Consider the following 19,801-nt stretch of genomic DNA (forward strand, 5'->3'; position numbering starts at 1 on the left):
GGAATTATTTTACAATTACTTGTCGTCTTTTCGGGTGCAGAATAATACCCGTTCAATACTACATTCACGTAATGATTTGTAGTATTGGACCATTACACCCCCCCCCCAAAAAAAAAAAAAAAAAACTTGGTCCTCACTCAAGAAAAATTTCTAGGTACTCGGCTGTTTCCAACACTATCATTTAGTACTTTATTCACCCCCATCCAGGTGTGAAATTCAGGGAGAATTGGACTTAAAACTAAAAAAACTCCCTCTACAAATAAAAATAAATATTTAAGTTTTACGTCCCACGGCTATGCCGGCTAGGCTAAAGGAGACGGTGATGATGAGACATGAGTGAAATGTTGGAATGAAGAAAGTGGGAGGAAACGGGCACAGTGTTTGTCCACCACAAAGTCCACACGGCGCGAGGTTGAATCGAACCATTGACCCCAAGCACCGGAGTTGAACGCTCTACCACTGAGCCACCGCGCCCTCCTGTCTCTACAAATAAGTTATTGGTGATGAACGAATGGACAATTATGTCAGAAGTATTGGAAATTAAGTAAAGTAGCCTTTCATATGTAATTAACGTTTAAATTAGCGGTCATGAGGTATCCCTATGCAGAGTATAGCTTAACAAATGTGGATATTGAAATGTATGAATTAGGGCCACAGGGGCTCAGTGATAGAGCCGTTACCTCTTGTGTGTTGAGACCCTGATTCGATCTCCAGTCAAGTAATTTTTTTTGGTGTACAACATAAGGTTCGTGGACTTTCTCGGAATACTACCATTTCCTCCCACATCCTCATTGCACCAATTCTTCCATCATTATTCACTTACTTTAATCATTCGTCTCCCTTAGCCTAATGGACATAATCGTGGGACGTTAAATTGAATATTTTTCGAATATGTGAATTCTCTATGTCGAAGTCTTTCATTGCAAATATTGTGTTCCTGTCGTGCCTTAGACTCCTTTTGATTTCGCATTTTACATTCATCTAATTTTCAATGTCTTTCTTTAGCGCCATATTTCAAAGGCTTCTATTCTTCCGGTTTTCCTCTTCTCAGTAATAATAATTGTAATAATCATAATATCCTACGTGTTATACATTCCAACACCACATATTTGTATACCGGGTTAGTATATTTCTCCGGCGTTTGTTTTATGGCCCAATGATAATGAAAAACAAAGGATAACCGTATCTCCAGCCTAGAATGAATCTTTATTGTTTGGAGTGTTTTGCGCAATGAATACCATATATCACTGACATTATAATTAATTGCGTATGTAATATATTTGCTTATTACATATTGCATGCAAGAATAAAGAAAACACTGATCATACATGAATTAGAAACTCCAACCGGAAGTAGGCTCAAATCTTGCAAACGCTACGAGATATTGAAAAAATAATCGAAAAAATCTCCCCTTTATGGTACCCCTTGCGAGTTTTGTCAAGACTTCTTTCACGTGTTTCTGTAAAGGGACATGTACAGATGCTGTGAGGAGAGATTCTTCGTTGTATGTGAATGATACGCTGTGTAGAGAGCGCGGGTTCAGCTAATAATAATAATAATAATAATAATAATAATAATAATAATAATAATAATAATAATAATAATAATAATAATAATATACGTAGTTTTCTGAAAATATTTGTTGATATCAGGGATAATTGTTTAGAGATTATGTACTGTAGGAGACGGTATTGAAATGTTAGCTAGTACGTATAATAGTGGTGCATTTTGTGTTGTAGTGCTTGTGTGGGATTGGGTCCCGTGTATGTATGACTGTGTGTACCCTCATAGTTTCAGAAGCAGTGGTCGCATCGACAAGCGTGCGAACGTACCACATTGGACATTGGAGCCAGGTGATGGCTTTTCCACGTTGCCTCTCTCTCTCTCTCTCTTCGTCTCATTCGCCTTCACTACAAGTGCTCCCGGATGCAAAAATCAATGCTAAAGTAAATACACACGAGATTTTTTTGTAATCCCTCTATTATTATTATTATTATTATTATTATTATTATTATTATTATTATTATTCGAAAGACTATTTCCACTAATTAGCCCTTTTAAATTATGGCTTTTTTAGGGTAAATTATAGACTTTCAGCCAAGCGTCTACAGCATCATACTTGTTTATCCTAGGATCATGGTTCATACCTCAGTCTTTTTCTTCAGAGTAGAACAGCCTTCCGTATCATGTCCCTGAGGCGGGAAATTTTGAGAGAAATTTGGATTTTTCTGATTTTTTCTTTTAAAATTTTGAGCCCCTCTCTACCGCCTCTATGTTAACGCACAAATCTCAACAAATCTCAAAATCAACTTAAAAATAGTAAGAGGCGTACTAAATGTGTGTACAAAACTTCAAGCTTCTATTTTGAATAGTAAGGGCGGGAAAAATATTTACCAATGAGACCCACAATGTCCCAGATTACTCCAAAAGACCTGGATATAATATAAAAATTTCCTGAGACATCCCTATTTATCCTAGAGTCATGGTTCGTACATTATTCTCTTCAGAATATTACAGACTTTCAAACGGTGCCATTCATATGTCTCCATCATGTATCTGAGGCGGGAAAATTGCAAAAAACAGGGGTTTTTGTTTTTTAAAAAGCCCATTTTTAACATTTTTTCCCCTGTGGACTCCCTCTGTGTTAACGCAGAGATCTGAAAAATCTGCAAAATACAAAGAGGTGCACTGAATGTGTGTGCAAAATTTCAATGGTCTAGGTGCAAAAGTAAGCCCACCGAAAAAAATATAAAAGTAGGCCTAAAAATATTTTTTGCAAGTTATGACGTCATCACCTCCTATGTCTGGACACAGAAAGGCGTGAAACCATACGTAACGTGTTCTACAATGCCTCCAGGCTTGAAAAAAAAAGTAAAAAGCTTTTAGTAGAATAATGAAGTCACTAACAATATACTAAAGAAGTACAAAAAATATGAGGGTCGCGGAGACTTAATAGTAGAGCATTCATTTCCTGTGCGTGGGTCTCTGCAGTTTGATCCCAGCTCTCGCCAAGTGAACTTTGTGGTGGACAAACACCATGTGTATGGATTTTCTCGGGTTCCTCCCATTTCCTTCATTACACCAGTATCATCCATCTCATGATCACCTCTCTCTTAGCCTCGGTGCATAATCGTGGGACGTTAAACTCTAAAATAAATGAATAAGTAAAAAAAACTATGGTTGATTTCCTGACAATAATGGGCGGCTGACGGAATAAGATATCAAATAAAATATTCTGATATTTTTTCTGATTATTGTCTCAATTTGTCTGTGGGCAAAGCTTCTATAGATATCTCCTTGAATTACACTGGATTATCGTCAATATTGCCGCTCCGTAAAACAGTGCATTGGAAAAATAGAAGCAAGTACTGTTTTCAGGCGATAATAGTGCGTTCTCATATTCAACGGAAGGTGAAACGGTGCTATACTAGGAGAACGCATAACTATGGCGCGACGGATTGTTAGTTCGATCCTCACCTATGTAACTTGTCCGTGCACAATATCATGTTTATAGTTTCCTTGATCTTCACTTTTTCCCCACTTTCTTTGTACCAGCATTGCACATCCATTCGTATTGGTTTCATATATATATATATATATATATATATATATATATATATATATATATATATATATATATATATATATATATATATATGAGGCATAAAGGGAATCCGTGATAAGCATAAAGGCAATCCATGATATGCATAAAGGCAATCCGTGATAAGCATAAAGGCAATCCGTGATATACATAAAGGCAATCCGTCATATGCATAAAGGCAATCCGTGATAAGCATAAAGGCAATCCGTGATATGCATAAAGGCAATCCGTCATATGCATAAAGGCAATCCGTGATAAGCATAAAGGCAATCAGTGATAAGCATAAAGGCAATCCGTGATAAGCATAAAGGCAATCCGTGATAAGCATAAAGGCAATCAGTGATAAGCATAAAGGCAATCAGTGATAAGCATAAAGGCAATCAGTGATAAGCATAAAGGCAATCCGTGATAACGCGCCTTTATTGGTCAGAGTAGAACAAAGAGGAACTTGCAGAGGTCGATCACTTCAAGTATCTGGGAAGTATTTTGACGAGAGACACTTACTACACCAAAGAGTTCAGGTCAAGAACTGCCATAACCAGAGAAGCATTCAACATAAAAGGATCGATCTTAACTAGCAGGCTCAATATTGAACTAAGAAAGAAGTTGGTCAAATGCTATATATGGAGCATTGGACTGTATGGTTCAGAGACTTGGACATTAAGGAAGTTAGAGAAGAAATATTTAGAGAGCTTCGAAATGTGATGTTGGAGGAAGATGGAGAAGATAAAATGGATAGAAAGAGTAACAAATGAAGATGTTTTAAAACGGATAGGAGAGAAGAGGACGCTTTTAACCAACATCCTTCGTAGGAAGGCCAACTGGATTGGACACATCTTGCGTAGAAATTGTCTCCTTCATACCTCCATAAAAGAAAAGATGAAAGAAAAGCGAGGAATAGGAAGGAGAAGAACACAGCTGATCGATGATTTGAAAAATAGAAGAAAATATTGGGAGTAAATAGAGGAAGCTGAAGATCGAGAAACACGAAAGAAATAAATCCAGGCTTAAATCTAAAATTAAAAAAAAAAGACTCATTAGTCCCAAGACCTGGCAAAAGGCAAAATACGTATTATTATTATTATTATTATTATTATTATTATTATTATTATTATTATTATTATTATTAATAATAATAATAATAATAATAATAATAATAATAGTGAAAATGAAAATGAAGGAAAGATCATAATTTGAAATTATTAATTAGAAGTAAAGTATTTTGACGTTTTTTTTTTATGAAATTATAGAAGTTCATCTTATTTTCATGGTACGGAAATCCAAAATCTATTTTTTATGGCCCTAAGTTATTTTTATATATTTATTTTTTTTTTTTTTTTTTGCATAAATTTTGATATGATCCTCTCCTCTCCCAGAAGCCCTCTCATGTGCTTATATCCATATTTGGTGTGGCCCAACTTAGAAGCTCCTCTCCCCATCTTGCGTAGACACACGCAGACAAAACCACACATCTTTACACGCAAACATCCAGCGAGATCTTGTGCATTTTAACGCACGGTTATTCCCTCGGCCTGAAACCCCTGGCTTCTGTCGCATGGCACATGTGTTCCCAATGCGAGGCATCTGTCAGAGGTTCATCTCCTGTCTCCTGGATCATGGATTCCGGGATGAATGAATGGGTGTGAGCTATTCAAAACAGGAAGGAGGCAAGGGAATGGTAAGGACGTCGGTGGGAATGCTTCATTGGGGGGCGGAGGTTTTCACTCGTGCTTCGTCTTAAACGGTGAAGTGGAACTAATGAAAGTCAATTACAGATTGCCAGCAATGTTTTGGGTCATAAGTAATTCATAAAGGAATTTCTTCCATTCCAACCGAAACTGTGTTTTTCATGGGTTTCAGATGTCCTCAGGTTTCAAACAAGTCTAGAAATGAGTTTGTTAATATAATGGGACACGAACTGTCGATTTGTCCTAACATTTCAGTATTCCAAATAAAAAAAAAAAATAAAATATAGAAGCGCATATGAATACTTGAATTTACCGGTATCCCCTCCACCCGCTGGTCGAGTAGCTAGAACGTGCGCTTCCAGTGCACGTTGTCCCGGGCTCGATTCGCTCTGAGAGAGCATTAAAAAAAAATTTGAACCCATTGCAGTAGTTTAGCTACGTCTCATAAAGCATACTGCTGCTGAAAAGGGACGCTAAACTTCTCGAAAATATCTCTGAGACTATGAAATCCGCTATTCATAACTTCATTTCGGGTTGCATATATTTCCCAGAGATGAAAAAGTAAATTTTCTTTTTCCGTCTTTTCGCACTTACGGGGGGGTCGACGTTTCTGTTGAGTATAAAGACAAATCCCTGAATTCTTCCCCTGTTAGACCTCTGTCTCTGAAGTCATTCTTATCCATATCCATTGATTTCCTTCTTAGTCTCCCTTTATCTATCTTCCCATCCACTTCCACTGTCACCACTCTTCTGACTGCGTAGTCGTTTGTTCTTCTCATTAGATGGCAGTACCACTTGGTAGGGTGTTTCAAAACAACACCGACAACGTTTGGGAGGTGATTCCTGACACCAAGATAAGACAAAAAAAGTATAGACAAACCTGGGTGCACAAATGCTTCCTTTCGGAGTTATAGGCTGCCGAAATCTTGAAAAAGTGAACTCTAAAGGTCCATAGCTCCAAAACTATGGGACCTGCTGTAGTCGGGTCAAGATTTCACTTAGAAACTGGTATGTGCTCTATCCAAATAGCCATGTTTTAGAATCGTGTGGTACACTTGCAACAATTTTTATAGAGGGAGTTTGGGTACGGGCATATAATTTGAAGTACTCACCAACTACCTCTATAAAATTTTTTGCGGAAGTACTGCAGGATTCTGAAACTTAGATATTTGAATAGCGCACGTAATAATTCCTAAGTGAAGTCTTGACCCGACTACGGTAGGTCCTATAGTATTGGAGCTATGGATCTTTAAATTTCATTTTTTTTCATGTTTTCTGTAGCCTATAACTCCAAAATGACGGATTTGTGCACCCAGGTTTAGGGATGGTACCGAGACCGAGACGGACTTTTATATACCGAGACGAGACCGAGACGGAATTTTTACATACCGAGACGAACCGAGACCGAGACAGACCTCTATAAATCGAGACGAGACCTTGGTCAGTCTCGAAAGTCTCGGTCTCGTCTCGAATATTGACAGTTATTTTGCCTTTACTCAAAATTTGTTTCGCTGCTGTGTGAGATAATATGGGAACGCTTGACTGATGTACAGTGGCGTATTTAGGGGGTAGGTGTCGGGCTCAAGCCCCTCCCGAAATAAATTTGTGATCATTTTTTCGCATTGCACGTACAACACAAATGTTTGTTACCCGTTCCTCAAGCTTCTTCCGAAACAAAACCCATTGCTGTTGTATATCATCTTCTCTCTCTCTCTCTCTCTCTCTCTCTCTATATATATATATATATATATATATATATATATATATATATATATTTCCAGGATATGAACAAGGGAGGGGCTAAACCATACCTTTGCCTTTTTATCCAGTGTAAAGCAGGATTGAAGTTCATTTTATTCAGTGTATACCTGAGCGTTAAGGGGGGATATGGCCTCTATAGCCCTTCCCTTGGATCCACGCCTATATATATATATATATATATATATATATATATATATATATATATATATATATATGCTGAAAATTTGTACCATGTTGTGTGAAATATTGAAGGGAAAATTCTTCTAGATACTCTGCAATACCATTAGATAAACAGCAGTGTTGCCAACGCAAAATAAAGTTGTATTTTCTCAAATTACACTATGTAAGGTATTACCTATTTCTAATTTAGATATTAAATAAAACTATAGTAACAATACATTATTCAGTCTCACAAAGGACAATACAGTATCACCAACATCAACATTTTGGAGATCTCTAATAACTCAAATGGCATAGACGGTGCAATGCGCATCGTATCTTAGTGTCAAATACTATGATGAATGAAGGATCAAAGTTCCAAGAAATGAAAAACTTAACTTTTTCTAAAGACTTCACTTTGAAAACGTGCTGACATATCACGTCTCATCGTGTAGATGCTTCCAAAAGACTTAAGTGATCATAATGTCATTTACAACAATTGTTATTTCAAACCGTTTCAGAGATACCAAACACACGGATAGTGATTGTTGTACTGCTTAAAATAACGTATTTGTGTTAAATTTTTATAATGATTATTGCTTTAGTTTGCTTCTATAACATTACAACAATAGTTTTCAGTGGTTTTAATTACAAGTCGCAGTTCCATCATTCTATGTAGTGTTGCCAACTTAAATAAATTGCTAAATATTATTCTAAATATAGTGCAAATAACGTAGCTAAACTGCAAAATATTTTAAAATTACTCGTAATTTGTTTTATGGTGGAAGAATGTTTTCAAAAGACGATGTTTTTCGTAGTCTTTGTAATGTTAATGTTAATGTCAAAGTTTTGGTTCCAGCAATACATGTTAATGCAAATTGTAACTGAAATTAAATGTAACTGACAACTTTTCAGTAACCCTAGTTGTTCCCCTAAGCCTTAATCGTGATGTACTGAAAACCATGGTTAATTAAAAGTTCTAATTACACCCTAGTTACATTTCACTTGTTTTAGTTTGACCACCGACCACCTCGAACTCGATCCATACCGTAGCTGTATGCAGTTATTCAAGGACTTACAGTTAGTAATACTCATTGTGTTGATTTTTGGTTTGGTTTGTTTTAGTTTAATGTCCCACGATTATGCTAGGGCATCTAAAGGAGACGTGGGGCTAATGATTATAATAGAATCCGAACCACTTCGGTCGTTCAACTGTACTCCCACCGGAAATCGAATTCGGGACCACGCGAACCAAAGTCAAGCGTGCTAGCCACTAGACCAAATGGAGTCCTTACATTGTGTTGATTTAAATCATTGAGTCAGTGTTGTCAGATTCGAAGATCAAAAATTAGCGTGTCTGTGCTCCAAAAGTAGCGAATTTGAACTAGGACAAATATATACAGTAGAAATGAATTATTTGGCAACTAATGACTGGTACTAATGAAATGATTTTTAATATGGACTGGAAAATGTGCTGGACATATTGCAAGAAATTATGATCGAAGAACAAAAACAATTCTAGACATGATACTACGAGATAAAAACAGCCTAGAAAACGTTCTTGTACAAGAAGGTTTGACGAAATCAAGAACAACTGGGGAAGTTCCTGTTTTAAAATGTCAATTAACACCTGGATGTGAAACGGCAATAAAGCATTTGATCAATTTGAAACAAAATATATTGTAGTAATAATTTACTCTATTTGTTAAGATAATGAATATTATATTCTGTTTCTAAAATGACAGTCAAAGCAGAATGTATTAGATAATAACTGAGAAATTGTAAAATTTCAATTTCGATACGAATACATACATTCATGCTGCTATGTGTTGCGTTATCCGTTAAGAGGTATTGAATAATTCTGATTCAAAGGAAGGAAATAAACTACTGTATAGTACTGGGGTTAATTTAATAGAGTTTAATTGTATAGGCAGTACTGAAGCTATTTGAGACAAAGTCTATTGCTGAAAGTGAAATATGAGTTACTATTAGGGTTTTACCCCAGATATGATATACTCACTGATTATTGAACCTGGAACACACGCATGGAAATCATTAGGGCTAGCAAATTAGGTATGAAGAGGTACAGCGTACCATAATTGTCAAGAATGAAGGCAAAAAATAAGAAGCGGAAACGACAGACTGTACGATAATAATACTTTCACAATTTTAATTTCACACTATATATTTCGAGACTTTCGAGACGAGACCCGAGACGAGACCGAGACTTGGCCTTCGAGACCGAGATCGAGACAGACATCTGTTGACCGAGACGACACCGAGACCGAGACGGCGATTTTTGACTCGAGACGAGATCGAGACCGAGACCGCTACTTATCAACCGAGACGAGACCCAGACTGCATAAAGTCTCGTCTCGATACCATCCTTACCCAGGTTGGTCTATACTTTTTGTCTTATCTTGGTGTCAGGAATCATCTCCCAAACGTTGTCGGTTTTATTTTGAAAGGCCCTGTATAAGCGAGTTATATATATATATATATATATATATATATATATATATATATATATATATATATATATATATATATATATATATATATATATATATATATAAGAAACTATTAAATGTAAACAATTAAGCATGATCTTAACCTATTTTGTACAGCGATCCGAATTATTTTCCGGCGCGACATCTAGTGTCCGTAAGAATAAAAATCGCCTTAGAGCGAAACTCGTCATGTTCTAAACCGCATAATACAAAATATTCTTCCTGTGTTGTACTTCTTTTACAGTTTTTGAATGATTACATGTTGAATAAGACGATTGGCAGCTACTGAGGAAGTGAAGGAACAAGCAATTGTTACCGCTGTCGTTCTGGTGTTGTGTGTGGGCGATTCCTCTCTCTCTTGAACAGAATCCGCATCTGGAGTCAATTGGAGCGCTAATTCATAATGAATGATTCACAGAAGTTCGCCTGAAAAATCATAAGTCTCCACTCCAATGAGAAACTGAAAGAAGGAATTATATATAGGTGTAAGTAAGAAAGACAGGATTTAAAGAAAAAAAAAAGTAATATTTCAACAAGATTTAACAGATTTGTCTTTCCGTTCTAGCGTTCGAGCATCTGGAGAACTTAACCAAAAGCAACGCGCTGTCAGTGAGTCAGTGTAATTAACACCCTTTTTATGACCGTAATGATTTCTTGTTTGGAAACAACGTATTTCTTCTGTCTTGTTAGTTGCCGCTATCTTCCGGCCTTCCACAAGCCAAAATCAAAAAATTTAGACTACTTCTTCTGTTAAATAAGGAACTCTGTAGTTCATTCCAGGTAAGCTGATAGGAAATCAAACCAAGTTTTCTCTCACGCTCACTATACTCATGCACGTGGCCTGATAAACGTGAATTTTGGTGTTCCTTTTTCTATTATCAACCCCCGCATGCGGAGGTATAGAATAATTAACTAACTCTATGGAACCCGGAGGCTCAATTACGCGTTCACAAATCCTCTCCATTGACTTGTATCCTTAGCCAACTGGATCCAGTTCCTATTTTGTATTCCTATTTCTGCGAGATCCATCTTTATATTGTCCTTCCATCTACGCCTAGGTCTTCCTAAAGGTCGTTTTTCGATTGAATTTGCAGTCAAAACTTTGAAAGCGTGCCTACTTTCTTCCATTCTGGCTACGTCGCTTGTCCACCTGAGCCTCCTAGATTTGATAACTCTGACAATATTTTGTTAATGGTATAAATTAATCAGTCCCTCATTATGAAGATTCCGCCACTCCTCTATTCCCGTTTCTCTTGGGTCCGAATATTCGTCTCAAGATCTTGTTCTCAAATACTTTTAGTCTGCGTTCTTCCCTCACAGTAAGCGAGCATGTTTCACAACTATACAGAACAACAGGCGTTATCGATTTGAATATTTTAAGCTTCAAATTCCTCCACAGAGTTCGCAACGACAAGGGATTTTGATCTGAATAATAACACGGATTTCTTAGTTTTAGTCGACATTTAATTTCTTCGTGAATATGGTTTTGGTCTGGTAATACTGATCCAGGATATTTGAAAGTATCCACTTTATCGAAAGTATTATTTGATATTTTAACTCATCAATAATTTGCAGTACGAGGATCTCGACGAACTTCCGTGTATTTAATTTTATCAGCATTTACTTCTAAACCCATGTCCCTGCAAGCGTTTAATAAGATCTCAGCATTTCATTCTATTGTTCTACTATCATCTCCTATTAAATTTTTCATCATCAGGAGGTATAGAATACATCTAAATGTATCTAAAGACAAAAAAAAAAAAAAAAAAAAAAATCAGTGTTACTTCCCATGGTTATACCGTGTACGCTAAAGGAGACGGTGATGATTGGAAATGAATGAAATGGTGGAATATATTAATCAGTTCCTCGTTATGAAGTTTCCTCCATTTCCCATTGGAGGAAACTGAAATACCCCGTAAAAAAAAAAACACTCACACGGTGTTTGTCCACCAACGGACCTCATGCACTCGCTCTGCCACTCAGCCACTGAGGCCCCAATATATATAAAAAATTAATTAGAACTTTCATAATAACTTTGCATATTTTTAAACACTTTATTACATTTATCTGTATTAGTGAAATCGTAAGTAACATATCTTTTACTATAATAGTAAATTTAAAGGAACAGTTGTTTTTCTGGTAGTCGGGGTTCAAAAATGACTTTGGAATTACAAGCGATAACAGCTGGAAATTGAATGAGTATTTAATGTATTCTTACAATAATTTGATATTAAAATGCAATCCAAGAGCAAATACACTCGTCATGTGAAAAGTATGAGCGCGCGGCAGAACTCGAAATCATAAGAAAAACATGTATTTCCTCCGACTCTCTTATAAACAGATGTTCTTACATTAAAAAGAAAAGAAAGAAAAAAAGTAGAATTTCAACAGAATTAGTTTGATTCAAATGTTTTCCGACTCTTGAATGAAAGAATAATGGGAATTCTTTGTAAGGAATGAGTTCTTATTTCTAGTAATTTCATTTTTACAAAAGAAAAATGCAATGCTTCTTTTATATATATATATATATATATATATATATATATATATATATATATATATAAAAGGTGCATACCTGAGGGACTACAAAATTTTGATGTAATGTGGATTCTCACACCTAGGTAGGGTAAGAACCCCAAACATGAGACCCTAAAAGTTAGGATGCTATATACTGGTTAATTAAAGCATATACAAATACTGTTGTTACTTTAATATATTCTATGGAGTGTCTAATTTACGATACAAACTAGTGGAATACATATAACTATTGGAATATATATATATATATATATATATATATATATATATATATATATATATATATAAGAAATGTGATCAAAGTTACTATAGATATACCACATTGACTTGATACCTAGTCTTCCATTCCAAGCGCTGCTATCGGCTGAAGGAATTCCACTCCCTTTCGCTGAGGCTCTCTCGTTTAGCAACAGTTGAACCCTTATTGGCTCAACACGTGGGTGTGAGCTTTAGTTCGCATTTTTGCCACGGCTCAAGACATTTTGGAAGCACTATATACTTCCATTTTTATAATGGGTACCTAATAAGAGACCCCGGCTTTTTGTGTAATATTAAAAAGAGTTCTTTTATGAATTCACCATTCAACAATGTCTTTAAGCTAAACCCTGTGAAGACACGAACATAAAAAACGTTACATTTTTTCAATCTATCTAATTTTCTTCAATTTTAGAATATACGCACTGTAAACGTTTTTACATTTTTTGTATTAATACCCCTAAACTGCAACGAAGTTCATCACTTCTTTTAATGTGAAAGTGTTTATCAAATGAGTAAGAAATGTGTTTAAAATAACAGCAATGTATCTTTTCTTTATTGCTTTCAATAACGTATCTTGCCCATAAACAGCCCATATTTCTTCATGAGCCTACGCAGCACTTATACCCTTTTCGAAATAAAATTGTATAAATGTCACCTGTTGAATAGCGTTATTTGTGACTCGCTGCGACTCACACACTTTGAGAATTGGGATACTGACAATATCTTTTCGGAAAACGCTTGTTACTTTTAGACTTCCAGAAAATTAACAATTTTTGATAATTATTCCTGTTAATTATTATTGATGTTAATTAAAACTGGTGTCATAATGAAAGACTTCATGTTTTAGTATCAGTTTCCTGTAATAGTGTAGCGTACGCGCCTTTGGCGTGGGAGAGGTGTGTTCGATTCCCGGTGGGAGCTCATGTGGTTCTGATTCCACGTTAATCAGTAGGTCCATGTCTCATATAGCCTCTTTGCTGAACGAAACGTTAAACTCAAAATCAACTTAACGTGTAGTAGTATTAGTAAGTGGCGTGTTACTGAAGGCTGTTGGCTACGAACGAAATATTTTTAGCGCCATAAAAAAAGTGTTCGGTCGATTTTCTCGTAAACTACGCATGAGGCTTTGGCCCCATCCATATCATCTTGTTAACTTCAATTCGATGTATTGATTAATACATGTCTTCACACACTGTCATTTAACATCGATATATGTCAAGTCATTTGTCAGTCATTCAGCGTAATTTAACAGTAGTACGATAGCCAATTTACGTTTGTTATAATTTTACTCAAAATATTACGGTATATAGTACCTCCTATGTTTTTTTTTTTTTTAGAAGAAAATAGGAAGATAACACAAAAATGAGGAATTAAATCCAGTTGGCAACTCTGCTAACGCATGCATATGTGATGTGTGTGTTTTGTGTCAGCTGTGTGCTGTGTTCTAATGTGGGCGAGACGGAGATCGTTGCCAGATGGGAACCAGCTGGCCACACACACACTCGCATCCCATCACACATACATCAACATACATATACATACACCCTCTCTTACGCATTACTGGATGGATGAGCAACTCTTCTAAGATGATTCGCCTGTGGCGTATGTTACAACACTGTATTACAGAGTATAGGGTGCGTGGTGGAAGTTTCTCAGATTGAGGGGAGGAAGGGATTCGTAACAAAACTTATCCCTCTCTTTCTTTCCCCACGTGCACCTGAGCGCCTTGTTCAAACACGAGGGGACATTTTTGGGACTGTCCAGCGTCCAAGGGAGACCAGACCAGACCAAACGTTAGTTCTCGTGAGATGAAATTGGATGCACCATCAGAGCTCCGTCTAATCTAGACCACTTGAGCTTGTTAACTTCGTACGAGAAGGCTATGACTCATCAACACGCGCAAACAGACATCGCATAAACGTGTTTGTTCCAAAAGTTGCCAGGAACGGTTCCAACAACCAAACAGGATTGGTTTTATATCCCATACGTGGTGCTGATGTATGGGGCACACACAGGTACCTAGTTAAAACACCATTTTTCTATTCCTGTTTTCAGAAGTTCCCAAAGTTAAATGAAAATATAACTGAGGTACAGTCGTGTTATAGAAAAGCTGACCACTTATAGTCCTGTGAAAGCCACTGTATTCTTACTCGTAGACTGAAGTAGCTACTTATAGCTTCAGGACACTAATACTAGATGCTCTGATTTCCTGTGGTATCGAGAAGACACATGCAGCAAAGCTTAACCAATGTGTAAGCCTCGGAATATAATTCCAGGATTTTCTAATGCTGTGTGTTAAGCCAGCGTTTCCCAACCGGTGTGCCGCGAATGGATCGCTGGTGTGCCGCGAGGAAATCGAAACCAAATTATTAATTATATAGCAACCAAATTGCAGGACATAGTAATAAAAATGTATATTTTTGTATTTCACATTACTATGAATTTCTACCATGGAAAAAAATACTGTAATTGTAATATATTATTCTACATCTATCACTGTGTAGCAGACAGTATTTCGGCTCGTACACGTTTCCACGGTTAGCTGCTATGTTACGCTTCAATTGAGAGTCATACTAACACCGAGAAATGGAAGCACTTGTACGGTACGCGTCAAGTGAACGTTCGTAGAACAATCATTCGCACGTGAATGACAGAACAACACTTTGTTCAACAGCTGTGTTTTGACTTCGACGCATTGCAAGCTGTGTGATTGCAATAATATGCACTGGTTTTGGTTAAAATAGCGAAGTTAAAAGTACAAGACATTTGTTTATGCGTTTGTTATTTAGTGATCTTCGTTCTTAGTGAAAGATTGGATACATTTTTCGAAAAAGAAAGGGTATTTTTAAAAATCAGAGTTCTATATTTCATTGCAATTGTTTTCTATTTTAAAATTAGAATTAAAAAAAATAAGCATGATGAAATAGCATAGGGGAAAACCAGTGATCGAGCATTCATCTCTGTGAGGAGATCAGTAATCACAGAAAAAAATTACCACGGTATTTTATATTTGCAAATAATAATAATAATAATAATAATAATAATAATAATAATAATAATAATAATAATAATAATAATAATAATAATAATAATAATAATAATAATATCTGAGTGTGCCGCGAGAATTCAAGTTACACCCGTAGTGTGCCGCAAGTTGAAAGAGGTTGGGAAACACTGTGTTAAGTGAAGGAAACTACATTAATCTGAACACTGGACTCATTAACATCAGTTTCTCAACTCTTTGAGAAATGGTTAATTGCTAGCGATACTATGCATTCTAGAAGCAGGTGATTCTCCCCCTTTGTTCTCACTAGTTTTCAGTCAGAATTTTGTTTCGAGGGTTATGCACAACATGGGGAAGCAGGGGGCAGTTGCCCACCTGAGTTTGAGAATTAAATATACAGGGCGTTTCAAAACAACACCGACAACGTTTGGGAGGCGATTCCTGACACCAAGATAAAACAAAAAGTATAGACCAACCTGGATGCACAAATGCTTCCTTTCGGAGTTATAAGCTGCCGAAACCATGAAAAAATTAACTTTAAAGGTCCATAGTTCCAATACTAAGAGACGTACCGTAGTCGGGTCAAGACTTTACTTAGGAACTAGTATGTGCCCTATCCAAATATCCATGCTTTACAATTTTGTGGTACCTCCGAAACAATTTTTATAGAGGTAGTTGGTGAGTACTTCAAGTTACGTGTCCGTACTCAAACTCCGTCTGCAAAAACTGCTACGTAAGTACCTTAAGATTCTGAAACATATATTTTTGGATAGTGCACATATTAGTTCCTAAGTGAAGATTCGACCCGACTACGGTAGGTTCCATAGTTTCGGAACTATGGACCTTTAAAGTTAATTTTTTTCACATTGTCGGCAGCCTATAACTCCGAAAGGAAGCATTTGTGCATCCATTTTGGTCTATACTTTTTGTCTTATCTTGGTGTCAGAAATCACCTCCCAAACGTTGTCGGTGTTGTTTTGAAACACCCTGTATATTAATAGATTGTCTACTAATATACTAGGAGAAAAACGTGAAACTCGTACGGTATGTCAGTGGAGAATCCTCCCCCCAGGCAATTCTGAATCTTCTGCAAACACACATTGAATATTTATAATGTAATTTCAACTTAACTGATTTCATTTTATTTAAAACAATGGAAATATTCGGTTTGATCTGTGTACGCTTTTACCAGAAAGAAAATGATGAGACAATTTGAAGCTGAAATATACTGATTGCAGTTTTAATGGCAAGAATTGCAGACTAGTGATTCTTATGAGACATGATACAACACACATATTTAGCATTGGATCTAATCTTCTATTCTATGCATAGAAGAAAAAGGAAGCATCCTCTTGGCCTACCTAATTTCCTGGGCTACCTACCCTCCTCCTCTTGATTTTCTTTAATTCAAACATTTACCTTTCTTTATAACTAAACGATGTAAATGTTCCTTTGCTATAATAACGGAAGTCCCGTTATGCCGATACCCGTGCAAGTTGGCGTGAAACACCAGTTTCGCATATCAGCTCCTCTTAGTTTAGTTGTTACAGACGACGGCCGACTTGAATCACAACTAACAACGGTCGAAAGTATATGATAGGAGAAACGAAAGAAAGTAATATCTAAAGAAAAGAAACAGAAGAGTAGAACGGTCGAAATAATAAAAAAGGCAGTTCTTACATGAAATAAAATTTGACAAATAAAGTATTATTTGTGAACAAAGAGCATGAGAAAATGGAAAGTCAATGAAATTCTTAGAAATGGATTATTGTTGTACGTGGAATGCGAAAACATTAACAAATTTATTTCGGTGGAGGGAGAGCTTGAGCCCAATAGCCCCCTAAAAACGCCACTGCTAGTTTCAACTTCAAATTGTACGAGGGTTCTGTTGTAATTTTCAACAAACACACACACACAAAGTGTTGCTCACCTCGTCTCCGTTCTTATTTTACTGTCATTTTTCTCGTCTCGTTTTCCAGACAACACTAAAGATTTCTTGAGATTCGTGAAGGGGGGGGGGTTCAATACTTGTGGAAATAATACAGTTTCCGGGGGTGAGGTATTTCCAGCAAATGCACACACACACACACACACACACACATATATATATATATATATATATATATATATATATATATATATATCAACTCGTCTAGACGACAGAAAGAGATCGGTACCGAAATTGGTCACTTCCTTATACCGAAAATGGTAGACCACAAGTTACACACAGTTTAGAACCATTTTTGAGAAACTGTAGGGTACAGCGGGGTAATTTGAATAATTTCAGACATTTTCTCATATATCTCGGAAACTGTAATTGGTATTCAAATATAAAATTGTGAACAAAAACTTTGAACCTTATTATTACTTAACAATTTTTCTTAAGATAGTATCTGAGATACATCATTGTGAAATTTGGGTATTCAATTTCCCCGCCGAAATTTGGAAAAACGTAAATGCGAGGGGCAATTTGAATAACGAGTGGGATAATATGAATAACCAACAAAATAAACAAGTCTTATAGAAATAATATATAAACTATTTAATAGTTAGATTGCAATTTCTACGGTAGTTGAAATATGCTAGTTTTGAATGAAAAGAAGTAGGCCTACATAAATTGTAAATATGCGTCACCTATAGCTATCTTTTTGAATGAAGGCCTACACTAAAAAAAAAAAAAAAAATGTTCAGAACACTGTCTAAGGCAAAGAGCCGTAATTGGTTAATTCATCTTCCATCGTTCGTATTTAACTACAACGACAACAAATAAACTGTTTTCGACCTTCTGCACCGACACAGACTTCGTAGAACTATGTCTTACAACGCTGGTAACGAATCCAGTCTCCCTTTCTAGCAGAACGTCCTGAATAGTAATTAAGAAGGCAAAAACAGCAATTCCTTGTTTGACTTTCATTGCCTGCAGCCATCTTTAGACTTAGGCCTACATTTTCGTCACTGGAAGGGGTAGAGGATATCAGTTTCTTTCGAGCATCCATTTGTTTTTTTCTTGGCATGTTCTATATTAGCACTCTTCTTTCTTGTAGTGTCATTGGATTTTGTTGCACCCGATGCTTGCGTCTTTCCTCTGAGGTGTTTCATTCTCATTGCCCGAATATTTTCAGAAGTTGAGTGGCATGATTTTCCTGCGACACGACGTATCTTCTGCACACAAACTTTTTCTGGGCTGGGAAGCACTTGTTGTATGGGTTGGTCTAATTTCACTGCTATTCAAATTGCCCCGTCTTGAATTATCCAAATTGCCCCGCAGTCGACGAATATTTCATTCAGAACGTGGTATGAAAACTGCTGATTAGTTGACGCCAGTGTACAGTATATGAATGTCCCACATGCTACTGATACTATTATAATCCAGAGCGGTTTCATTTTATCCAATTAATAAGAAGGAAAGCTTAAGGAAACAACGTTGAAAATTGTAACGACCTAAAAATACACACATTCGTACTTACCTTGCAGCAAACAAAAAATCGTATAAGCCTTCAGAACCGAAGGAATAGTTTGTATTTCTGAGAGCGACTTCTGCAAACCACCACCTACAAATCCACCACAGGTTCACTAACATGGTGAGCCGCGTTTCCACTCCAGCTGGCAAAATGCTTAACATTATTCAAATTCCTCGCCTATTCGAATTACCCCGCTGTACCCTATTATTTTATTTTTTACACTTCAGTAAAGTGCCCGTATTTTTAAGTGTTTGAAGATTTAAAAAAAATCTATAAAAATCTAAAATTTAAACTTTGGTTCTGTGACTACTATATGGTTTCTTGCGTGTTTACGTAACGTATACCGCGGAAAACGGACGGAACGCATTGCGACCAGCCCCTGATCATTATGCGACCAGCTTCTGGTCATTATGCAGTCGGTCTCTGGTCAATATGCTATCGGCATTTAGTGAATACGCGACCGGCACTGATCAATGTGCGATCGGCATTTAGTGAATACGCGACCGACACTGGTCAATATGCTATCGGAATTTAGTGAATACGCGACCGACACTGGTCAATATGCGGTCGGCGTTAACATGTGTTCCGAACCACGACCAGGGCATCAATTCAGTGCATTAGGCAGGTACGCATTACAGACTATTCACTATCACACTATTTCGCTTCCAAAAGAATCAGCTTACAGGGCCAAGCACAAGTTCAGGTTCTCCCGAACAGACAGATATTGAAAAATCAACTTATAACGTATACCACGAAAAACGGGAGGAGAGACTAACATCGGAAAATCACCTTTTTAACATATACCATGGAAAACGGACAGA

At 36.6% G+C, this 19,801-nt stretch overlaps 1 protein-coding gene across 1 annotated transcript in view; it reads left to right on the forward strand.

Moving 5' to 3' along the window:
- nvy (CBFA2/RUNX1 partner transcriptional co-repressor nervy) overlaps positions 1-19,801 on the forward strand; it is a 509,466-nt gene that overhangs the window by 42,612 nt on the left and 447,053 nt on the right. The window lies entirely within an intron of this gene.

The sequence above is a fragment of the Thermobia domestica genome, chromosome 2 (assembly GCF_964235325.1).
Source record: "Thermobia domestica chromosome 2, izTheDome1.hap1.1, whole genome shotgun sequence".
NCBI lineage: Eukaryota > Metazoa > Arthropoda > Insecta > Zygentoma > Lepismatidae > Thermobia > Thermobia domestica.